Below are 25,959 nucleotides of genomic sequence, written 5' to 3'. Positions count from 1 at the left end.
CCCAGCCTGTATTTGTGCTTGGGATTGCGCCAACCCAAGTGTAGGACCTTGCGTTTGGCCTTGTTGAATGTCATGAGGTTGGCCTGGGCCCACCTCTCCAGCCTGTCCAGATCCTTCTGGATGTCATCCCTTCCCTCTAGTATCCTGGAGTATATTGGAAGGGGTGTGATTAGTAGGTCAAGAGAGGTTCTTCTCTGCCTCTGCTCTTCCCTGGTGAGGCTGCATCTGGAATGTTGTGTCCAGTTCCGGGTCCTTTAGTTCAAGGCCAGGGAACTGCTTTGAAAGAGTCCAGTGCAGAGCCACAAAGATTATGAAAGGAGTGGAACATTTACCTTATGAGAAAAGGCTGAGGGAGACTGCAAGGTGGCCTCTTTCATATTCATTAATATGTGAAGAGTGAGCGTCAGGAGGACAGTCAGACTCTTCTCAGTGATGGTCAATGATAGGACAAGGGGCAGTAGGTTCAAGCTGGAGCACAGGAGGTTCCACATAAACATAAGGATTTTTTTTTCACTGTGTGGAGTCTTCTGCTCCAGACACACTCAAAACCCACCTGGATGCATTCCTGTTCTAGGTGGCCCTACTCTGGCAGAAGGGTTGGACTAGGTTATCTTTCCATGTCCCTTCCAACTCCTAACATTCTGTGATACTACTGTAAATGAGTTTCATAGTAGTACAATTCCACTGTAACTGCACCTGTCATGGATTTATTCTCAAAACAAGGTGCCAGGTGTACAGTAGTCACAGTGGTTGCAAGAAAGTCAATCAGTGGTGTTTTGGTCATAATAAAAATTAGGGAGCTTCATATTTGTTTTTATTCTGGGTATCTGAATGAACAAGATAAAATTACATTAAATTACCTTTTTTTAAGCTTTCCCTTGGTGGCACCACAAAGAAAATACCCAGGGATAAAAATACCAAATTTGATGTCTTTACTGTAACTTCTTTCAACTTGCCCTTCTGGATAGGCAGTGCATGAAAGCATTTGCCCATGAGCAATGTCTTATTAAACTGTCATGATTTGATGTGGCACTTTTTTTCTCCCAATTTGCATGTCTGATAATAGAACTCCTAAATATCACCCTCAGGCCTATTGGCAAAAGAAGTAACCCATCTGAAAGAAATGTTGGATCAAACGTTGGTGATGGTACAATCTCAGGGCCTCGTGTGAGTGTGAAACAAAGGGTTCAGGCTATTAAAAGCTATATGGTCTATTGCCATGCTAATGTTGAGTTCTTTGTGTAGTGACGGCTTGTTGCCTCATAAACACATTTCCATGACTCATTAAGTACCCTGAAATAAAAGCTCTCACAATTCCTGTACAGTGGAGCAGTCATTTTTGGATTTAATTATAAACAGGCTACATAATGAGCTACCTAACTTGTCCCCTTTTCTGAAGAACAAGAATGATTAGTGACCTCTCCTTTCTCTAAACAGTACTTAAATCCACTTTATTTGAAAGATGAAGGACTGGAAAATCCTTGATGAAATAAAATGGGTGCACAGGCAAATGCCAGCTAATATTTTACATAACAAGTAGGAGTCTATATTTTGTGAAACTCTTTAGTATCCACCTTAGGAGAATACAGTCACCATGGCAACCCCTTATCACCTGTTTGACACACTGCAACATCTTAATGAAATGTGCACCAAATGCCTTGCTAATATTTGTAAAATGCTGATGGTTTTGTGTCTTGGAGAGAGCTACATGGCAAAAATGTGTGACAATGCTGGAGATTCACAGTTGCCCTGTCTACTGTCTGCTGGTTCTTTGCCTTTTGGGTTTTTATATAGATATATAATGTTTTATTTCTCAAAAGCACAAGATTGATGGGTAGAAGGAGTCACTGAGGAAGCAGGGTGCTGAACACACATCATTCTTCACTCACTGCATGCTTATAGTAATGACCCTCAGTTAGGTGCTTTGGAGGCTTTAGCGGTTGTGGTGACTGAACAGAGGCAACATAAAGGGGAAGGTTTCCCAGAAGAGCTGAACGTGGGACCTCACAGGAAGACACCCAAAAGTAACTAGATAAGCACAGACCCATCCCTTGAAGCAGTTACCAGTTTACATAGACAATTGTGGCCTTTTCTTTGTTTGCAGGCTTCTGAATCACATAAAGCTGTAACAATAATTATCTTACTGGCTGTAATGATAGCCGGCTTCTGCCGTGTTACACATCACATTTCAGATGCTCTCTCCTCCAAGCTGCAACTGGTCAGAGCCCTGCGCTTCTGAAGTCTAACATGTGGGTACAGCAGATGATTTTTCCTGCCTCTTATTTCTGTGCCTCATAGCCCTAGAGCTAAAGATACTGAAGTGGCTTGCAAAACTCCCTTGCTGAAGTGTCATCAGCTCTCCTCAGAGGATTCTGTACTTTGTTTTTTGGGGTGTTTTTTTCTTGCTTTTGTGGTGGGCTATTTTCTCTGCCTATAAACTACTTTGAGAGGCAGAAGATTGTAGGTTATCTGAAGATCTCAATGAATTCAGTTCCTTTGATAAAAGATGTATGGAAACTGCATTCAAATAACAAAAGTCTTTATTTTCAAATCCTAAATATTACTGATTGCTCTTTCTCTTTTCATTGTGAAGTGGTGTATACTATGTATATGTACTCTTACCTCCATAGAAGAATGGTAGAAAATGTAATGGTTACCAACTGACTTGGTACTCAGATACCAGCATAGCTGCACAGCCTAATTCCTCTGTATGTGCTGGAGCATCTTCATGTTTAATTTTTGTGTGTAGCACCATGTAGGACCAAATCCTTTGGTCTTAATAACAAATAGTAGATGGGAAACTCAAAGCACTGAAAGTGTGGGTGGCTGGAGCTGACACAATTACCAACTCATCACTCTCCATTCCCACCTTCTTGTTGGGAAAGGACCTTCTTGGTGCCCAGGAGGTATGGAAAAGGCCTCACTGAAATGGGAGGCTAGGACCTTCATGTATCATTGCAGTTTCATGATGTATTATAGACAAATACAAGTGAAGAAAGATTGGAACAAGACAGGGAGAAAGTATGAGCATATGTGGCCCCCGGGATCAAAATTTACATGAAACAGCACAGGAGGCATGCATTAACCTTCACTGTTGGGGTAATGTGCAAAATAATGGTGTCAAAGAGGTTGATGCAGGCAGGGGTTAAAGTCATTGGATATCCCTATAATAAAATCGTGTGTTCTCATGAATATCTGGGAATTCTATGAATTTCAACATTGAAGTGACAAATGCAGGCTAATTATAAACTGCAGAACTAAAAGATGCAGAGATGAAAGCTTAGTGGTGAGCATTTTATTTCTGTGCTGGCCTTCATGTTCCAAGTCTTGCCCGAATCAGATTTTCTGAGTTATTGGATCTTCATGAAAAAGTTTAATACCATCTATGAACATTCTTGTTTCATGGAGCAGTTGGCATTTTTATTTCAGCATTTTTTTAATAAGAGCAGGTTATGAAATGAGAAACAAAGGACTGAATTACAAAACTGGTTTGCCTGGAACCTGGAGAAGGACATTATCTTTGCAGTCATTGTCTTTTATTACCAGTGCCACTTAACAAAAAAGGGAGGGCTGAAGAAGGGACACATCTGGAAGTGTGATCTAAATAAAGTAAGAATTCTGTTGGAAACTGGTAAACCTATACTATATATGCCTGTAATTACAAGGAGTGCCTCATAAAGGTACCATCTGAAAACAGTTTAAAGGTTAAAAAAAAGGCTCCTTGGCACAGACAGAAGGGTGAGACCCAACCAGACCGGTCCTCCTAGGGCAGTAGTCCCAATAGGCCTATTTATAAGTATAGTGTTTCAAACCTCTCCTTAGCCAATGTACACATAAATAATTTCCAGCATGGCTCCTGGTGAGGAAAATAGTAATGCAAGAGGGAAGACCTCTGAAACTGTCTCTTATTTTAGTACTGTGACTAATGCTTTGTGATATTTGCCCATGACTTTGAATTACATAATTTAAAGTTCTCTGGTAAGAAGATTCTTTTGATTTTCATTTAATCATTTGCCTGTTTTTCTCATTTGAAATTTGAAGAAGGCAATTTTTTTTCCTGTGTGTACTTTTTCCCACACAAGTGTATTATACACTTGAGTACCAAAGGCCTAGCTGAAGCAGTGGGAAGGGATAGTAATTTGATATTTCATAGGTAATTTGACCTTGAGAGTAACCCCAGTGAACTCCAGAAGCTTACGAGTCAAATTGTGGCTTACATATGTTAGCAAATTCTCAGTTGTATGAAGAGGCTTTTCTGGGCTCAGTCTAAGGTCTTCGTGTTTGGGTCTCCTTTTTTTCCTTGTCATTATCCAGTCCGCCCCTGCAGACCTCATCTCACCACAAACATTGTGGTCCATTGGCATCCTGGCTAGGGAAGTATTTTGCTTAGTTGTAGAGTTCTGGGCCCCTCAATTCAAGAAAGATGTTGAGGTGCTGGAGCATGTCCAGAGAAGGGCAACAAAGCTGGTGAAGAGCCTGGAACACAAACCCTATGAGGAGAGGCTGAGGGAGCTGGGGGTGTGCAGCCTGGAGAAGAGGGGGCTCAGGGGGGACCTTATTACTGTATACAACTGCCTGAAGGGAGGTTGTAGCCAGGTGAGGGGTGGCCTCTTCTCCCAGGCAACCAGCAATAGAGCAAGAGCACACAGTCTCAAGTTGTGCCAGGGTAGGTCTAGGCTGGATGTTAGGAGGAAGTTTTTCACAGAGAGAGTGATTGGCATTGGAATGGGCTGCCCAGGGAGGTGGTGGAGTCACCATCCCTGGAGGTGTTCAAGAAAAGCCTGGATGAGGCACTTAGTGCCATGATCTAGCTGACTGGCTAGGGCTGGGTGCTAGGTTGGCCTGGCTGATCTTGGAGGTCTCTTCCAACCTGGTTGATTGTATGATTCTAAGACAACCTCAAGATTTCTTTCTTTTTAATGAAGAAACTCCAAACATGCACATATAAAAAGCATATGAGTAAAAATATATATTTCTGTGACACATTCATGTGTGCATATACACAACATTTTCCAGAAATCATTTTGGTAATCAACTCCTATGTTTGATGAACACTGCCTACTTAAATTTAGCTCAGAGACATGCAGCCACACCTACAGAGAGCAGTCTTTTTGTGTCTTTTATTCCTGATTTGGAATGAAAGATGAGCCTGTGCTGCCCTAATTACAGTAATGGCTTAAGGATATTTTAGTTCTTATAGACTTATTCTTCTTTATTATGCTCAGGAAAATAAAGATACCTTCAACACACAGTTTGAGAATTAAATGGTGCAGGTAAAATGCCTTGCTTATGGACACATAAATAGTCTGCAGGTTGCAGTTTGTACTACTGTTGTTTAAGATGCCATCCAGAGTTGCTTTACTCCACAAGGTTTCCATGTGACCCTGTTGCTGGATAGCTGACAGACAGGTAACTTTTGCATCTCCTGTTGCAGGAAGTTGCCTTTCAGAGAAGCCATTTTTCCACATGTGAAGCAACTGGCACGGGTGGGCAGGACACTGCATAGAATGAGTAAATGACAATCCCTTGTGGGAATATTCTTGAGGAGGTTGAGCTGCAGAAAGCTGGGAGGTTTTGTGGGGTTTGATTTTGGGGGATTTTTTTCTACAAAACCAGGTTTCATGAGAAAATGCAAACTGTTGATATTTTTTTCTGCCTGGGCAAATGAAACATAGTTCTTAATCTGACTTGAACCTTTTGGATAACTTTGACTCTGTTAATCTGAGCTCAAACATCTGATTTCAAGTCAGTGAAACATTGACTGAGGGAGCTGGGCCTGTTTAGCCTGGAGAAGAGGAGGCTCAGGGGTGATCTTATTACTGTCTACAACTACCTGAAGGGGCATTGTAGTCAGGTGGGGGGTGGCCTCTTCTCCCAGGCAACCAGCAATAGAACAAGGGGACACAGTCTCAAGTTGTGCCAGGGTAGGTCTAGGCTGGATATTAGGAAGAAGTTCTTCCCAGAGAGAGTGATTTCCCATTGGAATGGGCTGCCCAGGGAGGTGGTGGAGGCACCGTCCCTGGGGGGTCTTCAAGAAAAGACTGGCTGAGGCACTTAGTGCCATGGTCTGGTTGACTGGCTAGGGCTGGGTGCTAGGTTGGCCTGGATGATCTTGGAGGTGTCTTCCAACCTGGTTGATTCTATGATTCTATGATTCTATGCCTGGGCTCCTTTTATACCTTGGTATGACCAAAACTGTAATGCCAATCTGAGGGAATATACCAGAACTTTGAAATATCAAACGTTTCCTGAGAACACAGAATGTGATGAACAATGCAGAAATAGTTATTTTTCAGGTTAATGCCTTCTCTTATCTGGTAGATTGAATGATGTTAAAATGTCAACACTTCATCTGCTTTGGAAAGTTTTGCAACACAGAGTAGATCTCTCTCTAATTCTTCTGTAAGCATAGTGCTTACAGTTTCTCACTTCTGGCATGGACTTCTGCATGGCATATAGTATGTCTAACCTTTCATGTGCAGGTTTAGGAAAAAACTCTCTTCTAGAGCTGAATGGCTTAAGTGTGAGAATGTCACACATTTTTTGGTAGACTTGTAGTTGGAGGGTTTCATCTGAAAATAAAGGGTTTGCATGCTTCGATGGCCTCAGCTGACAGAAATAGTGGAAGTTTGAGTAGATACCTTCTTGCTTCATGTGAGAATTTATAGGTTTAGGTTTTGACTTGTTTCAGTGAAATTGTGGCCAGGTGACTCTTCATTTAACCTGTGTGATTGTATGTTGGTGTACAGAATCATAGAAAGTCAGATGCTGGAAGGGGCATAGAAAGATCATCTGGTCCAACCCCCTGCCAGAGCAGGATCTAGCTACTGAGATATACCTAGAACAGCAGAAACTGTAATGGTTTTGACTATTACTGATGTTTGGTTATAAAAGGCATGTATCAGATGGCTTTTGCTATTTGCCTGAATCTTTATTTGCTTAGCTTGAGTCACTGCATGACTGATTTATTTTTTTAAATCAGTCACCAAATAAGCAGTTAGAATAAATTTATTTTGCTGCATTTTATACTTTGTTTTCATGCTAGCAGGGGTTGCAGAAACATAAGGCAGTTCTTGTCTTGTTACTTCATAATTTTTGATTTCATGGATTATTATTAAGACTGGACCATTAAGAAAATTCTTATGTCATTTAACCACTATCTATTACTTTTAAGAGTAATGAGGTATAATTATCACTGAAGTATCAACTAATTGTAAAACCCTAGAAAGAAAATGGAGAAACCCCAGTAACCTAATGATTTCCATTTAATTGTGCATGTATGTATACTAGAGAACAGATCTTTTAGAAACTGAGTCCTTGTAGCATCCTTCTTTGTCACTCTTTTTAACTTACTGTGCTTCCATATAATTTTGGAATAGGCTATCAAAGTCTTCTTATCACTAATTTATTACACATGAGTGTGCACCAACTTGCTCTGCCTAGTAGATCAAGTATCTGTCTCATAGCAGATGTGGTAAAATTAAATCCAGCAGATATTATTCATCTGATTAAAATAACCTTAATCAAAAAAATCTAGTCAGTGTTGTCATTAAGGCAAATGCAGATGGATTGGTTTTTAACTACCTTTCTGTCTTATCTGAGATCTGAATTACTTAGATTGCATAAGAGATGGAGGAAGAAGATTTCTGAAGATATATTCCCTTCTCTCTTGACTGCAGTTGGTGCAGCCCTAAATGAGATCAGAACAGTTTAAGGAATACTGTAAATAACTAAGCAAGGGTGAACAGTCATGTAAGGACCACTCCACCAAGCAGACTGCTGGGTGCTCTGATTTTTCTCATCTCCGCTCATGTTAGTGATGTCCTGCCAAACGGCTGAGTCATCTTGCTTGAATGCAGTGAATGCCCAAAAAGTCTGCCTTGAGGACATCTTTGTGCACTGTGATTTTCAGTGTGCATTTGGAAATGTAAGAATATCTGACATGTCTATCAATACCTGAGGGGCGGGTGTCAAGTGGGTGGGGCCAACCTCTTTTCAGTGGTGTGCAGTAATAAGACAAGGAACAATGGATACAAACTTGAACATAGAAGGTTTCACCTCAACATGAGGAGAAACTACCTGAAGGGAGGCTGTAGGCAGGTGGGAGTTGGTCTCTTCTCCCAGGCAACCAGTAACAGAACAAGGGGACACAGTCTCAAGTTGTCCTGGGGGAAAGTGTAGGCTGGATGTTAGGAGGAAGTTCTTCACAGAGAGTGTGATTGGCATTGGAATGGGCTGCCCAGGGAGGTGGTGGAGTCACCGTCCCTGGAGGTGTTCAAGAGAAGACTGGATGAGGCACTTGGTGCCATGGCCTAGTTGATTGGATAGGGCTGGGTAATAGGTTGGACTGGATGATCTTAGAGGTCTCTTCCAACTGGTTATTTCTATCATTCTATTCTATGAAACTTCTCTACAGAGAGGGTGATGGAGCACTGGAACAGGCTGCCCAGAGAGGTTCTCTGGAGACTTTCAAAACCTGCCTGCATGCACTCCTGTGCGGACTACCTTAAGTAATGCTGCTTATAGCAGCGGGGTTGGACTTGATGATGTCTGGAGGTCCCTTCCAACCTCTACCATTCTGTGATTCTGTGACATTGCTGTCTCGTTTTTAAACTTCTGTTGGAAAACATGTGTGCATTGAAATGCTCATGAGTCAGATGCTCTGCCAGGATAATTAGTTTATCTTCATTGCATTCACTACAACATTGTTGATAAAAGCAGTAAAGCATTGCTTTGTGAGATCCAGCTCTGCGCAGTCTTATATACACAAATATTAGCTATATATTTCTAAATCATTGTGTGACACTTTTATATCTTGAGAATAGTGCTTCATATTAACACTACTTCAGAATTTTTACATTTTTTATACTGTCATGTTCTCAGAAATATGTCTTCACTTTGCCACCTCCTATTTTGTGTCGGGTTCTTCTGGAGGCTATTTTTGTATTCCAGTGTTGCCTCGAGTTAGTGTTATCTGGGGTTATTAAATAGTATTTTGTATTCTGGACATCCTGCTCTTCCTGCAGGTGCCAATTTGAAACTGCCAAGGGAGGGCCTATAAAAACCATTAGAAATTGTTTTAAGCATCAGTAGCTGGAGTGTGAATATTAGCTTTTCCTCCCAAAATGCATCAGCTTAGCTGTTTATTTCAGTTTTATAAAGTGTGCCTGTATCAGTTGTCTAGATTGCAAATTAAAGGCAATCTCTTCATGATTGACTTCATACCTGTAGGTGCTGATTTTCAAGCTAGGTTTGTTTCTTTCTAGCCTGTGTGCTGGGTCATATTTTTCCTTGTTGCAACTCTTTCACTCCTACCATATAATCAGATCCTGGGGTCTGCTCTGTCTCTATTTAACACAGCTTCATAAAGAGACAGTGTGGTTGTTGTATCTTTAGTATACACTGAGTTCTCTGTGCCCAGAAGGATTTTCATGGCAGATGAAATGAGAGAAAGTCCTTTTCCCCACCTACTATTCTGTGCCCCCCCCTGCAGCTGGTGCAGACCTAGTTTGGCCTGGACTACATAACACTATTATACAGTGGCACAGGTTGCTTTGCATCTGGTCGACCAGGTCAAAACTGTTCACATGTTTGGTAATTTACTGGGGAAAAATTAAGCTAATGAAGGAAGGTTTAGTTAACAAATCAGAATAAGCAATATGCTGACAATGAACATACAACACCAAGCTTGCTATGGTTTAATAAAAACTTTTGTACATAATGTACATTTTACATTTGCTATTATATGGTTTGGGGTTTTGCTCCCCTTTATAAGAACTCTCACAGCTTTTTGGCTACTTAAACCAGCTTGGCACATATATTGAAATTACTTAAGATAAATAAGTAGCAATGAGAGGCAGGATTGTGAATTAGCACCCAACATCCTGAACTCCCACAAGTACCTGGTAACTACTGTCAGAAGCAGTCAGAAGCAAATCGTCGTGGATTGTGCTGAGATTCTTGCTGATCAATCTTGCTGGTAATAGAAGCCCAGCTAAAGCTACCCTGCCTTGCCTCCACTTTAGTGAATGCAGCAACACTGTGCCTGAGACCTGAGGCTAGGTGGAGGGTTTACATGTCTTTCCTTTTTTGCCTGGGGGGTGCTTGATGTGTGATAAGGAGTGTGGCAGACACTTGCAGTAAATAGCAAGGCCAGAGCTGCTTTGGTACTTCTGTGTCTGCTGGAGTCACTTCTAAGTCCAAGGGCATGTCAAACTGAGCTTCGTAAGGCAGACCTGACCATTACCACTGCTAACCAGGGTTCACAGAATGTAAAACCGCCAATAGTTTGGTGTGCTTGTGGCCACATCTATTTTAATTGGAATGAATTCCATACTCCTCTCCTAAAACTATTTGGCTCCTGGCCATGGCTTTGGTCTCGCTTACAGATTGCTACTGCCAGTGATGCTGGAATTTAAATCTGGCACCACCTCCTCTGCCTGCCCTTCCCTCTGTGGATTCCCATTAGACAGTAAACGTTTCCTTCTTCAGGGACACTTGGGTTATAGATGTGAAACTGGGTGTTCAGAGAAAGATGAAAAACACAGTGCCAGTCTTCTCTTCATCCCAAGTGGCAATTCCTCTTCCTCACATCTAGCTGCACCATTGTGTCTTTGGATGCTGATTATCTTCAAAACCAATTCAGATGTGGACCTTTGCTCTTCCTCTCATGCCACTCAGAAAGCCTTAGAAGTACAGAATCGAGCTTTTGGAATCCACCACATGTGATAGTACTGTTGCCTGGAGGGGTGATCACAAAGCACATTCCACCATCAAAGGTGGAATGTGAATGGTGGAATTAAAATGGGGGCTGTCTATAACGTTGGGTTATTTCAGTAAAAAGTAGTCCTCACCCCATCCTGAACATTCAATTGATGAAATATTTTTGTTGTTGTTGTTGTTGTTAGGATTTGATTTTTTTGCTAACATTAAAGGTGATATTTTTGTCCTATAGAAAGAAATATTTTTTTTATGCTACATTCTGCTAAGTTTTCAGAAAAAGGCAATTTGCATCTCTTCCCATGAGGACTGCATGTTTCATATGAAGAGGTGTGTGTGTGTTTCAAGAAGAGTTTTTAAGCTGTTTTATCTTTAAAATGTTGGAGTTCTTACTGAACCTTTTCCTGTGTTTCCACATTAAACTGTCATTGGAATCCCCTTCTTAAATCCTTGAAACCAAATACAAGATTTTGCAGTGAATCCTTTATAATCTTTGTGAATTTTGTAAGTTTTGCTCCTTTTACTAAATCACCTTTACCATGGAAGCTCATCCCTAAGACTCTACTGAAGAAAAGCATTCCTATGCTTCCTTTGAATGCATCCTGAAAGGATTCTCCTAGATTTAACCAAAGGAAAAGGTCTTTGCCTACCACATGCTCAGTTCAAGCGATGTGTGTTCGCTGAGCTGCATTTGGTGAACAGAGAAGAAACATTCCTGTGAAGTGCTCTCAATACACTTCACTCTGCAGATTGCAGCTGCTTTGAGCTGTTGTGCAAGTGTGCAGGATTTGACCATCACTGAAGGAACACTGAGTTGTCTCCATGTTGGCAGTTGTAAATGGCTGGTGTTAACCCATATGCAATCTGCTATCTTGGTCCCAGGAGATAGGTGGTTCCTGTTTTATTGTAAGGCATGCAACTGGATCCTTCCACTTGAGGACATGGAGCAAGCAAGAGCACAGTTGGCCCTGGACAAACTGTAGCGGTGCTTTAAACCAAGTTTTCCCTCCATCCATGCCTTGCTTCTGAGCTGCACAGTGCCAATACTGCAAAAACTCCTTTCTGGGCTGCACTTACAAGAAAAATCATTGTTGTCTTTAAATAGGAAGGCAAATGAACAAAACTTTCAGACCTTTTCTTTCTCAGTTCTGGAGTTTATCATAAATTTAAAGGGAATCTATTTCAGGAAGTCTGCAATAAATCCTAGCAGTGTATCACTGCAATTGTGTTTTCTCCTCTGCAGCTCAGTTCCATAAGATTTCTTGTACTGATAGGAATTTTTCTGGAGAGCGACTACTCTTTGCACTAGTAGAATCAAATCCTTCATGTTGGTGTTTTTCTTCAGACACAGAATTTTCCTGATTGTCACCTGAGATCAAAAGTCAGACTTCTGTTTAGGGTGGAACAGAGACTAACAGGCTTCTTCACTGATATCGAGCTAGAGGCAAATTATTTGGAGAAGAGTGGGTGGAATGAACTTTCAGGTTTCTATTTCTCTGCGGTTTTTTTTCTTGCTCAAGAAAGCTGTAACTCAAACAGGAACAGCACTTCAGATCTAGGATATTTCTTTTTGGCCCTTTGTTTATTTTAAGGAGAACCACCAAGGGGCAGCAAATAGGAGCAGATCTTGTTAAAATCTAAAATCAATAAATAAACCTGTTATTTTTCCCTTTAAAGTTGCATTTGGCATCTGGCGTTATCTTGCACAAGGAACTAAGTTTCAGGAATGAGGAAATCGCTCTGCTTGCAGAAAGGAGAGCAGATGACACACTGGTGCTAAGACTGCTTAGACGTTTGCCACCGAGACAAAGCTTTGCAACAAAGTCTTTCCACACCCTGTGTGGACTCACACGCTCTTCTGTTCCTCCCAGCAGACTGGCACTTGCTCTTGGTGTAGATAGCAGACTCTATTTTACTACTTGCTGCTCACGTCGTTGTGCAATTTGCTTTATAATCTGGCGTGAGGAAATTGGCGCTTCTGGAGCGCATGTGTCCCTGACTCGTACGGGATGCTGGCGCTTGTGCGGGCGGCTGGCGAGCGTTTCTGCGCCGCTCTCACATCCCAGCATTTTCAGCTGGACGCTCGCACTTCCTTGCTGAAGTCCTGGGAAGCCGTTCGGCTGCAAGCAGACCCTGAGCAGTTAGACGAGCAAGGGAATAATCTCTTACACCGCAAATTGACTCGCCTCTTTGTAGCTCTAGACACTGTTTCCAGCTGCTTTCAGTCTTCTAAAGCCTTGAAAGCTGTGCTAATCCCAGTGTAGGCGGCCCTTCTGCCTTCTGTCTCCCGCCCCTTCCCCCTGATTGGCGAGGCTGCCTCATGGCCTAATGCAGCCAACTCCTGCATCCCTGCGCTGCGGTTTGAAATAGGAGCCAGGCGGACAGTTGCCTCCCCGCTCCCGACTTTTAATAGGCTGGGGAAGGAAGGTTGGGAAACTTGACATTGTCTTAAGAAAAATCCCTCCCAGCAAAGGATTAAAAAGAAAAAAAAAAGGCGATGGAGGTGGTGCATAGAATTAGGTAGGGAGGAGGAAGAAGAGGAGGGGAGTGGGGGAAACTTGCTTGCGGTTGGAAACTTGATGGATTTCTGCCCTGCCGACAGCAGTGCAGTGTAAGCAGCCCCTTGCCGGCTGGATGGATGATGGGAATCTCACCATGAGGCAGGTAAGGAGTCGCTGCCCTCTGGCGAGACGAGCCCGTCCCGGGCTCTTCCGGCTCGCTTTGCCGGCCCCGGGTAGCACCGGTACCAACCCCTTTGGAGCTCCGGATGCTGTTTTGGTTTTCTCGGCTTTTTGTTTCTTATCTTTGTCAAAGTAAGTGTCCAGTGTGGAAAAGGAAAAAAAAACAACAAAACAACAAAACCGATCTGAGAGTTATTGCTTAATCCTCTCGGCAGGCAGTGATGCCCATACAGGTCATTGTGCGTTTGGGGTTTGTGTGGGACGTGAAAAAAGGCTTGCGAGGGATGTAAATCAATTCCAGTTTGCCATGGTTTAAATGCATTGTGTAGACTGTCTCAAAGCCTTGTTTGTGACATGCGAAAGGAAAGAACTTGCTGTGTTGTAAGCTTAAATATGCCAATAATTCATCCCGAGGATAATTTATTAAACAGCTCTGCATGAGTTCCTTGCCTGCCAGTGCTTTAATCTTCTGATGGTTTTAAAATGTAGTAGTTTCAAGCTGTCTTACAGCTTCACAAAAGTACTTTAAGATTGGTTTTCTAGGGATTTTTTTTCCTAAGATTATTCAAATGAGATTTTTTTTTTTTTTAAGACCTCTATTCACCTGAGGAGACAAAAGGAGCTTTTATTCTTTATTCTCACAGTTAAAAGGCACAGTGGCAAAATGGTGTTGATTCTCTTTCATAGTTTTACAACAATGTAGGGTTAGAAGAGCCTTGTGGGAGCAAGGAAAACTGGCTGGACTGTATCTTAAGAATGAATCAGAGATCTGTCCTAGTTTAAAAAGCGTTGCCAGTCCACTTCCAAAACTTGCACTTCACATATTATTTAGGTAGGCAATGGGTAAATACAGGGAAATGAGAGAAGTTTTCTACGTTCTTTTCTGTGTGGGTGTAATTCATTCAGCCCTCAGTGGGACTTTTATAGTACATGTCCAGGAAAAGCATGTGTGAGGATTTTGCACCTGTAGTGCAAATGGAGCATTTGTTTTCTGTTCCCTTTCTGAAACCACGGTGGGAAATCTTGGTTTCCTTATACCATTTTTCTGTAAGTTACAGAAAGTGAGGAAGAGTAAAGAAAGAAACAATAGAGGTGATGGAAGTAGAGAAGGTATTTCTTCCACTAGCCAAAACACCACACACACACAACTTTTATAGCTCTTTAAAGAGAGAGGGGAATTCTTGTCCTTGTGAAGCAAAATGAAGGTCGTTTCTAGAATGCATAGCTCAAGAGGGTCAGTTGGATGCATGTTGTCATCAGAAATCATTACCACTGCAAGAGAGTACTTCGGCACAGAGGGTTGCCAACGAGGAGCAAGAAAGCAGCAGGAATGTTACAGGAGAGAAATAATAAAAAGTAAAGTGCTCTTTGAAACGTGCACTTTACTCTCCTGACATATTTTTGCCTAAGGCATAAGGCTTCGTGAGTAATGAAGATTCATAGATGGTGAGTTAAAGATGAGACGCAAAGAAATCGAAATAGAGAGGGGCAGGGAGGGGACGACGGACGTTAATGCACACGAGAACCCTCCCTGCCCCAAGAGAGGAGGAGGGAGAGGGAGACATTCCAGCCTAAAAAGGTGCAGGCACAGGCGGGCTTATTCTTGCCGAGCCCGTCCCGTCCCCGTGGGTGCCTGCCCGGCTCCTTCTCCCCAGCCGGAGCGCAGCCAGCAGGGGTATGCGCGTTCCCGCGGCGGGCTGGCTTCCCTCCTCCTTTCCCGCGTTCCCGCCGCTGCCGTCGCCCCCTCCCCCCGTCCCCGCAGAGGGAGGAGCGGGGGCGTGTGTCGGGAGTGCCTGCTGAAGCGCTGCCATAGTTTGTTTCGGCACCTGCCTGCCAGGACGGGCGCTCTCCCTGCCGTGCCGCGCGCAGGCCTGGCAGGCTTGCTGTACGCAAGGATGCTCGGATCGGCAGGGAGTCTGTGCGCGCTGCTCGGCTGAAGGGACACAGTCCAGGGAGCTGGCAGTCGCGGAGGGCAGAGCCACTGCGAACATTGCCCCCTCGGCAGCAGGCTTTGTTTTAGAGGCAATTGGAGATCGTCATGAGCTCTGAACTAATTGTATGAAATGTTTAGAAAATCCCTTAGAGCAGACTCTTTCTCCTGCTTCTGGTTGGAAACTGTTAGACTAATAGAAGATGATTTTTCTGTTGACTTCAATGGCTCACCTCTATTTAAAGCTATAGAAGGCTTTTTAAAGCAATGCTTCTGCCTTGAATCCCCTCTTCCTACCTTTCCTGTTGCTTTCCTTGCCCTTCCGTGGTGCTCCTTTCCCCACCCTTTCGATTGCTTAGCCATGAGACAGTGAGCGAGTTAAGTCCTTCTGCTTATCGGGCTCTGAAGCTAATGCTCCCACTTTGAGAGGCTCTTACAGATTCACAGATTGAATTGGGTTGGAAGGGACCCTCAAAGCTCCCCTTGTCCAGCGCCCCTGCAGTGAGCAGGGACACCTCGATCTTGAACAGGCTGTCTAGGGCCACATCAAGTCTAGGGATATTGCTTCATTTGGGGTTGCAGAGGTGACCATCAAACAGGCAGTGTGTTTGTGGGTGTTGGTTTCATTGGAATGAAGCAATGCATTATGCTGGTGACTGATCTGGCCCAAAGGCAGCCCACAAGTACTGAACGGTGGCACAAAGCAAGGTGAAGGCACTAATTTCCCCAACGCAAGTGAAAGAATTACTGTAGAAATCAACTCAGCAGAGTGCATGTTACTTAAGATTCAACCTACTTTATCACTGTGCCATGCCAACAGGTAACAAGTTGGAGTAAATCTTGAGTCAAGATTTTTAAATCAGATGCTATAAAGAAGCAGACCTTTGTAGGTAGTGATTGAAAACCTCAGCAAGAGGCATCTCCTTGCTGTCTGATAAGAGTGACCTCACCTACAACCAAATGGGAATCACATATAACCAAATGGGAACATTTCTATCCTATTGCTCTGCTTGCAACATCTGGAAAAGTATGCTGAGCACAATGTACCTGGGAAAGTTTAAGCATCCACACGAAATGTACACATTCAGGTGTGCTAGCATGCTATAAACCTCGTGTTAGGAAACAGAAGTGCAGCTTTTTAAAAGCTATCTAATATAACTGCAAGACCAGAAGAAGTGAACAACCTGATAAGAAAAAATCATTTGCAGGCAATACATTTTATGCTTTGCTGAGTACTTGGTTCAGTTTATTACTATTAAAAAGAAATTCCTAAGTAAGGAATGTTGCAAGTGATAGAAATTCCTGAGAAGATGCTCAGCGTTCATGTGGTGGAGTGGCAGTTTTGTGTGGCTGGACGCTGTTAAGTGGCTTGATTCCCTGTTTGCTGCAGAACTGGAGAGGGCACTGTGGGCTCTCTTTTAAGTTCTCTATGCACACGTCACTGAAAAATCAAATATTCGATGAATTCTGATAGTTCATTTTCACTCACTTTAGCCCACAACATATCCCTGAAGTGTGGCTTGTGGGAATGGCATTGACAACAAACGCAGCTCCTTATTTTGGCCTCTTCCTATTCAAGTCCCATTGACTTCCATCAAGGCAGACTTGAGCCCTTTGTCACATAAAGAGGTTGAACAAAATTGCTGTTAACTGACAGGCCACTTCAAAAATGACAAAGGGTGCTTTTAAGGCGTATAAGACCATTGCAATTACTTTAGCTGCAATCATACAGCTTTTTAGGGTGCATATAATTCAAGTGAATAAACACTGCATACTATTTCGGTACAGAACACATGCAAAATGTGAAATCTTCCTTCCTTACAGTTGTTTAAGTTCTTAGCATGTGTTTTGTATTTCCCATTTTCTTTTTCATACCTTCTTCAAATTCTGGATATGTTCCTTAGTAGTAAAGCTGTATTTAATCCTGGAGTGCTGTAATCCTTAGCTTTGCTTTAGGAAACTCTCTTCTAAAGTTCATCGTGGGTTGGTTGTTTTGCCTGTAAGAGAAGAATGAGCATCTTGGAGAATGCTGCTTTATTTTTTTGTGTGCTGTGCAGAATAAAGAAAACAAGTGTACCAAGCCCACAGGCTGGGAGTGTATCAGTTAATTAGTGGCTGGACATTGCATGGTAGGAAGGCTGGGGAGGGTTTTTGTGTGTGTGTTGTCTGCTCTCTTTGATCACTTGTGTGGTAAATAGACGTGCAGGGTAGCTATAGCAACATGTGCTATAGGTTGGTGGGAACAGAGGGGATGGGAGCCTCTGGACAAAGGGTAGTTTGTTAGAGTGGTTGGTTCTGATTAGAAAAAGGTGGCACCAATCAGGGCATTTAAAAACATCGGTTTTGCAAAACGCAAATGGATGTTATCAGTTTCAAAGTAGCGTCTGTTTCTCTAGCTCTGAAGGAGCAGATCATAGGGAAGATTGGGGAGGAAGAGGGATAATAAAAAGCAGGAGCAAAGCCCCCATAGCACTTCTGAATGTAAAAATGTACATGCTGGATGTGCCTTTTCTGGTGTTGCTGCACTAATTATGTGTGTTTCAAGAAAGTATTTGTAGGAACCAAATTACCGCAGCTGTAGTGTCTTTAGAATCTGGCTTTAGAGGTGCAGTGATAATAACCTGATGTTACATAGCACATCTGATCCATTACCTTTCTCCAGTTTATAAAAGCTCCTCTGTACCACTTGCAATCAAAAGATACGGTACCTATTCCAGTGGCCTACCTGTAGAGGTCAGACTTGAAGTTCTCCAAATCTTCACATGATAGAATTTCAACCTAAAGCTGTAAAAATGCAAAATCTGGCATAGCCACTTTCCTTGTTAACTTTGTGTGGAATACTCCTGAAATAATGTTGTTTTGTCGATGTCAGGTTGTTAAGTAGCACCACTTTCTGCATTGATGGCAGCCTGAAATACATTGAAATTCAGCTTCATCTCCTGTCTTCAACTGAATCCTGCCTAAAGCTTTTATTAGCACCTGAATTATTTAGGTATCTATCTCCCTTTCTCTGATCCCCACCAGGCCTCTTACCTTTGATGAGATCTGTCTCTGGCTGCCTGCCTCCCTCCTGCCTGGCACTCTGCTGGCTGCCTGGTCCCAGCACTTCCCTGCTGGGGAGGGCTGGGAGGCAGGCAGCAGCAGGGAGGGCTGCAACAGCTTCTGAGCTCTGGAAAAAAGTTGTCAGATCTCAGAATTCCTCTACGGAATAGCACCAGAGGTAAGGAGTTCTGCTGGAGCTTGGGGTCAAGGAAAGTGAACTGCTGGGAATGAGTGGCTGCTGGTGATGTACTCAGGGAATATGTTGAAGCTCAGTAAATGCTTTGTCATTTGGTTAAACAGTTTGGAGAAATAAACAATTCAATTTGGTTGAGGGTGAACTGAGAAAGGAGTAGGTCTGTATCCTACAGATACAGTCACGTGAGTAGCCTTTGGAATGTGCACCAGAGTTTATTTGAACTGAATTTCAGACTTCTTAGGGTACTTCATTCTTTAGCCTGTTCTTGGGATCGAAATCTTTTATTGCAGTTGTGCAGCTTAGAGCATGTAATGCTTTGGCAAGCTGTGAGGAATTACTCTATTTCCCTGGTTTGCAGTGCAGAATCCACCCTGACTGTAAGATGGCAAAGGCACTAAAGGGTAGGAAGCCGATTTTGATCTCTTTTCTAAACAACAAAAATAGCTCTTAATTCTTTAGAATTCTTTTCTATTTGTCATTCTGTCATGGTTCATTGTCGTTATTAGTTGTATCTTCCCAGGGGGCTTGTGGGAGGACAAAAAAAATGGCAAATAGGCAGTGTCTGTTTGGCCCTGAAGAAGGGTAAAACTTCTTTTGATTGCACAAGTGTTGAGATAGGTGGTACAAGAATGGTTTTGAGATAGGTCAAAACCAAAAGAGAGTCCAGGCTTTTTCTCCTGTCTTAGTGGGATAGTAAATGAGATCTGCAAGGTTGGTAAGATTTTTCATTGTAGTGTGAGAGATGGCAGTGAAAATAGTTATGGAGGGATATTTTACAACTGCAAAAAGGAGCTAGTGATGTGCTATGATAGTCACTCCACATTTTGGGCTGAGGTGGCTGGCATATTTCTCATGCCTTTGGTGGTGATAACAGCTTTCTTGTCACACTGCACCCTGGCCACCTTGTGCCTCACGTGCACCTGTGGGCCCACAGCATTGCCCACCACCTCCCCTTGGCACCCCTGAATCCCCAGCAGGTGCCCATGTCTAATGGCATTAACTTGCCAGTATTTAATTACTGGGCAGCTGCAGTAGGAGCTCAGAGAGACCACCCCTCAGAGCAGTAAGTTAGATTTATTTGTGATACTGGTGAGCTGAATACACTACCTGTACTCAGGTGAAGAGCTGGATGGCTCAGATGAGACACCTCCCCCCACTCTCATCTCTAGGATCTCCCTTTCTGGTAGTGTTTTTCTGGTTTTAAATTTAAGCATTAGCTGAGACTTGCTCTTCCTAGAAAACAACAAAACCCAAACCAAACAAAAAAACCCCAAAAAGCACCTAACCAACAATAAAACCCCCAAACCTGAGAAATCAGTATTTTATGGCAAAATAGATCTTAAAAAAAACCCAGAACCAAAAACAAAATCAACATTGCCTTGTTCTCCAGAAGGTGTCTTGTATGGAAACAGATGGGCAGAGTCGAATGGGATGTGGTTCAATAGCTCCAAGTGCAGGGTGCTGCACTTTGGCCACAACAACCCCATGCAGAGATACAGGCTGGGGTCGGAGTGGCTGGAGAGCAGCCAAACAGAAAGGGATCTGGGGGTGCTGATTGATACCCACCTGAACATGAGCCAGCAGTGTGCCCAGGTGGCCAAAAGGGCCAGTGGCATCCTGGCCTGCATCAGGAATGGTGTGGCCAGCAGGAGCAGGGAGGTCATTCTGCCCCTGTACTCTGCACTGGTTACACCACACCTTGAGTACTGTGTTCAATTCTGGGCCCCCCAGTTTAGGAGGGACATTGAGATGCTTGAGCGTGTCCAGAGAAGGGCGACGAGGCTGGGGAGAGGCCTTGAGCACAGCCCTACGAGGAGAGGCTGAGGGAGCTGGGATTGGTTAGCCTGGAGAAGAGGAGGCTCAGGGGTGACCTTATTGCTGTCTACAACTACCTGAGGGTTGGTTGTGGCCAGGAGGAGGTTGCTCTCTTCTCTCAGGTGGCCAGCACCAGAACAAGAGGACACAGCCTCAGGCTATGCCAGGGGAGATTTAGGCTGGAGGTGAGGAGAAAGTTCTTCCCTGAGAGAGTCATTGGACACTGGAATGGGCTGCCCGGGGAGGTGGTGGAGTCGCCATCCCTGGAGCTGTTCAAGGCAAGGTTGGACGTGGCACTTGGTGCCATGGTCTAGCCTTGAGCTCTGTGTTAAAGGGTTGGACTTGATGATCTGTGAGGTCTCTTCCAACCCTGATGATACTGTGATACTGTGATACTGTGAAACATAATTTTCCCCCCCTCCTTTTTTAAGTTAGTTTTTGGGTATCACTGGTTGTGGGTTTTGGGGTTTGTTTTTATGCTTGTTTTTTTTCTAACTGGAGACATTAAAAAAAGTAAAAGAAAACAAAAAGAAATAGACTACACCTTACATATATGCATATATATATATATATATATATATATATATATATATATATATAAAACTGGAGTTGCTGGATTGAGCCACTCCATCATAAGAACAGCAAATATCACAATTTCAAGGTACTCTCCATCACCAGGCAAGCTTCAAAAGTGTTGGAGGAGACCTATCAATAAGGGAAACATCCAAATACCTTCTAAGATTATGCCCTCATTGCAAGATATATTTAAAGGGAATTTATGAACTCTATTGACAGTTTCTGCTTTATGGACCACCAAGGGCTGTATATGCCTGCTGCCTCAGCTTTTCTTACCTCCTTCCTGACCAGCTCCAGCTTCCTGCTCTCAGCTTGATCTTCTGGTCCCACCTCGATTCTGGAGGCAGGGGTACAGATAGACTCTTTGTTTTTCTGTTCTTGTGAAAGTTATGAGAGGCTGTAGGCAGAAACCTACACAACTCTGTTAATAGTATCGTTGAAAAATAAGCATGCTGTAAATCTGATGTGCAAAGGAGCAACAAGAGGAAAGGGAAGGGTGCTTTGAGCAAGAGAAAAAGGTTGTTGCTTTTAACATGGCATGTGGGTAAAGCTCTTGGGCAGAGACATGCGATGGCCAAGCACAGAGCAGGTTTGTCCATCTGACACTCAAGAGAGTGTAAATGCCTGGGTTCTGCCTTGTGTTAAATAGCATGAAAACAGTGCGTGCTTTGCTCCTTGACAGATGTTAGCTATTTAGACCTTGGATTTGATAAATAATGTGCCAATTTTAAAGCTTAGATTTTGAACTGCATCCAAAATGATGCTGTTTCACCAGCCTTGGAAGCACCTATTGGAACAACTGACTGTAAAGAGTTAATGGCTTCATTTCTAACTGGATAACCTCAGATGTATAGTTTAGGCAGAGATTTCAAACTGAGATTTAAGCAGTTCAAAAGTGCACGATATTGTTTTGGTCTAATTAACACAACATGGTGATAAGACATTAAAGCAGAGTGACAACACTATACATTGATAACAGGGGACATTAATGCCTGCAGACACAGTCTACATTGTAAAAATCTGAAAAAAAAAGGGCTTATTATGTTAGATAGGTCAATGTGATTTGACCTACTTTTCCTTTGCTGCTTGGAAATTATGTCAGTATTTGTTATGTCATCTCCTTGGATGAGCAATTTAACATCCTTTTTGCATTGCAGTGTTGTCCTAATATTTGATATATATTTACTTGTTCTCTAAAAGGACCCTTCAGGCTTATTCTAGAGATCTGGGGGAAAACTGATATAAAACAAAACCTCCTGAAACCGTTTTTTTCCTTTTATAGATGTGGTGTGTGGAACAAAAAAAGGAGCAAATTTAATCACAGCAAAATCATAGCTGCAAATTCTGAAAAGTGTCTTGCCCCTTTTGCTCGTAAATCTCATTAAAAATAAGGAATAAAGGATGACAGTGCTAACTCCTAAAGCCACATCCACCTTTCCTGTGCAGGTTTGTCATTGCTACCTGGATGCTTATGTGAAATAGAGTGGATTAAAGGAATCATGTCATCTGTTTTCCTTATGAAACGTCAGGTCTTGTATGAAGTAATCTGTATTTCTCAGGGAAAACATGAGGTGGCTTTTTTTTCAGTGTTCAGGAAAAAATCACTAAGTCTTCCCTTCACATTTACATTTACACTGTGCTTTTTCTTTGCTATTATCTGGACTTGTAGAGGCTAGACTTTGTGTTTTCCAGGAGTCAAATTGTGGTCCATCGGGGAACAACTGGAGTTTTTTACTCTAATGGAAAAACAATCTGTTGCTCTTACAGTATTTAGCTAAGTACTAACGTGGGAAAGCTCTGCCTTTTCCTTAGTTTCACCTATCCACCTGCAGCTATGCTGCTTATCGGTGTGTAACCAATTTAGGTCACTGCAAGGTTGCACCTTTTGCTCCTTGGCCTTTCTTGATCCAAAGAGAGCATCTCTGAATCCTGATTTTGCTTATGCTGAAGTCTGTGGTATTGGGAATATGGAGTGGATTCCCTTTTCAAATACTGTGTTATTTTAGTCAGTCTGTGAGTAAATTTGCCCCTCTGTGAAAAATGCTGAGCAGCCCAGGTTATAATGTAAGAGCAAACCCAGACTCTCTTGCCCAAGTTGTTTTTTAATGTTAACTTTGTATTATTTTTCTTTTCATATTTTCTTGAATAACAAGAAAAGGAGTTTCAACATGAGCTTGTTCCTTGCAGCATTTGAGGTAGTTCAATGATGCAAGAGCTGTATAAATTCCTTACCATTTTTTTCACAAATACATCTTCAAAAGGTAGCACTTAGATGTTTTCCCAGCCTCCTCGAATGTCTTGACTGCAAAAGAAACTGTCATGGGAGAAGTCTTCTATTGCCTTCCACACTCCTCCTCTCTTTAAAGAGAATTACAGTGGAAACAGCTCATGAGAGACTAGCAACAACTGGAAATAAATGTCATGTATCCCCAGAGTATTAGAAGCCTCATGCTTGAGAGAGAAGATGGTTGTGGACTGACAGTGTTATTCACATGGATAGGAAGACTGCATGGATGGAGAATCAGAGAAAGCTCTGATTGGACTCTAGAGATTATCTGCCCCAGCTTTCTCTCCAATACATGTCACTACAGCAACTTCAATCAATCTTGAGCATTTCCAGCATGAGTTTACCACTTCTTGGGCAGTGTTTTCCAATCTTCAGCTACTCTCACAGGGAAGATTAAAAAAAAAATAAATTCTCCATATAGAAGTTCCCTTGAAACAGATCAGTAGGCATCCTTGTGGATAGTAGCTCCATTTGCTCTATAACTGTCTTTATGGGCAGTCAGGAGGTGTGATTAGATTACCCTTAAGCCTCCTATTCTCCAGGTGGTGCAAAACTGGTTCCTCCAGCCTTTCTTCATATGTCACATTATCCAACCTCCTAATGATCTGCTGGCTTCTGCTGGACCCTCCACAACTTCCCCAACCAAGGCAACCAAAGCTGGTAATAGTATTTCAGTTGTGGCCTAATAAATGTCAAGTAGACTGAAATATTCATCTCTTATGGATGCAGCCCAGGAGACTGCTGGCCACCTTGCCTACCAGTGCACACAACTGGTCAGTGTCTGTCACCAACCCTGGGTCCCTTTCATCCTGGCAGTCCCCAGCTTGTGCTGCTGCTTTGGATTACTTCTTTCCAGGTGCAGGACAATACATTTATCTTTGTTAGAGTTTGTGTTACAGCTGTGTTGAGAAAGTTACTTCACAGTCTCCAAGAGAGTCTTGCTGGCCTCCCCTTTTAGCTTGATCTTATTTCAAGGCTTGTTTCTCAAGCATCATCTATCTTTGTAGACCAGAAATCCTGGACTATTAGATCATGGATCTTGTCTAATTTGTCAATTTCCAGGATTTTTTCTCTTTGTTTCTGTGATTTTATACCTGTAAATATTTTAAAGGCCTAAGCTGCAGGAAGACAGATTGTGTTGTCATGATCTAGAAAATCTGGAAAGCGTTACTGGAGAAAGCAAGTTCATGGAGAAATGCACTTCATTTCCCAGTTTGTCTTGAGCTAATGAGGTAGCTATGCCCCAAGAGAAACTAAAAAACAGTGTTGCTGATTTTTTCCTCTAAGGTTCCCTTGAGTTTCCAGACTAATTAGAATCATAGAATCATAGAATCAACCAGGTTGGAAGAGACCTCCAAGATCATCCAGGCCAACCTAGCACCCAGTCCTAGCCAATCAACTAGACCATGGCACTAAGTGCCTCATCCAGGCTTTGCTTGAAGACCCCCAGGGACGGTGCCTCCACCACCTCCCTGGGCAGCCCATTCCAATGGGAAATCGCTCCTCTGTGAAGAACTTCTTCCTAATATCCAGCCTATACCTACCCTGGCACAACTTGAGACTGTGTCCCCTTGCTCTATTGCTGGTTGCCTGGCAGAAGAGGCCACCCCCCACCTGGCTACAATGCCCCTTCAGGTAGTTGTAGACAGTAATAAGATCACCCCTGAGCCTCCTCTTCTCCAGGCTAAACAACCCCAGCTCCCTCAACCTCTCCTTATAGGATTTGTGTTCCAGGCCCCTGACCAGCTTTGTTGCCCTTCTCTGGACATGTTCCAGCACCTCAACATCTTTCTTGAATTGAGGGGCCCAGAACTGGACACAATTCCAGTACATTGTCATAGTCAAGTGGTTTCTTTATCTTCTTGGATCAATGCTTGCTGCCTCCCACCCTGACACTGCTCTAGGATTTGTATTACTCCCTCCTCAGTTCCCTGTCCCTAATTTTTGGACCTCGGTATTTAAACTCATACTCCTTCCCCAGGCATCTGGACAGCACTAGAACAGAACAGGCCAAACTCAGAGGGAAGAAAGGGTTCTTGAATAAAGAGGGGAAATGCCATCTCACTCTACTTTTCAAATATGCCATCACATTAGGGAGGTAAGCTTTACCAACCTAAGACTGCTGTCTCAGTGTGCAGCTGGAAGTTTGAACATGGCAAATAATGAGAAAATTGGTAGCCCTGCCTCACTCTGTCCCTCTCTCCCCTATCACTGAATTGGAACTGGAAATTCTCCATGACAGTGCTAAGCTTGAAAATATCCTTTAGTCTTTCTGCATGTATTTTGGTCAAAGTTTGTGCCATTGGTTGGTGCTATGCCAGATGCCAGGCTGCACCTTGAGTCCTGTGTCCAGTTCTGGGCCCCTCAATTCAAGACAGATGTTGAGGTGCTGGAAGGTGTCCAGAGAAGGGCAACAAAGCTGGTGAGGGGCCTGGAACACAAACCCTATGAGGAGAGGCTGAGGGAGCTGGGGGTGTTTAGCCTGGAGAAGAGGAGGCTCAGGGGGGACCTCATTGCTGTCTACAACTACCTGAAGGGAGGCTGTAGCCAGGTGGGGGTTGGTCTCTTCTCCCAGGCAAGCAGCAACAGAACAAAGGGACACAGTCTCAAGTTGTGCCAGGGGACGTCTAGACTGGATTTTAGGAGGAAATTCTTCACAGAGAGAGTGATTGGCATTGGAATGGGCTGCCCAGGGAGGTGGTGGAGTCACCAT

General features: G+C 43.1%; 1 protein-coding gene across 5 annotated transcripts in view; it reads left to right on the top strand.

Moving 5' to 3' along the window:
- Positions 1–25,959, top strand: part of MID1 (midline 1) — a 321,043-nt gene that overhangs the window by 129,066 nt on the left and 166,018 nt on the right. Inside the window, exon 1 of one of the 5 annotated variants that reach the window (XM_064143058.1) lies at positions 13,135–13,383. The exons of the other annotated variants lie outside the window; for them this stretch is intronic. The gene's annotated coding sequence lies outside the window, so the exon portion shown is untranslated. Of the gene's footprint in view, positions 1–13,134; positions 13,384–25,959 lie in introns of those variants that run through there. 5 annotated transcript variants of the gene reach the window in all.

The sequence above is a fragment of the Pogoniulus pusillus genome, chromosome 5, assembly GCF_015220805.1.
Source record: "Pogoniulus pusillus isolate bPogPus1 chromosome 5, bPogPus1.pri, whole genome shotgun sequence".
NCBI classification, from domain to species: domain Eukaryota; kingdom Metazoa; phylum Chordata; class Aves; order Piciformes; family Lybiidae; genus Pogoniulus; species Pogoniulus pusillus.
The sequence above is the reverse complement of the archived record's forward strand: the minus strand, read 5'-3'. Positions and strand labels throughout refer to the sequence as shown.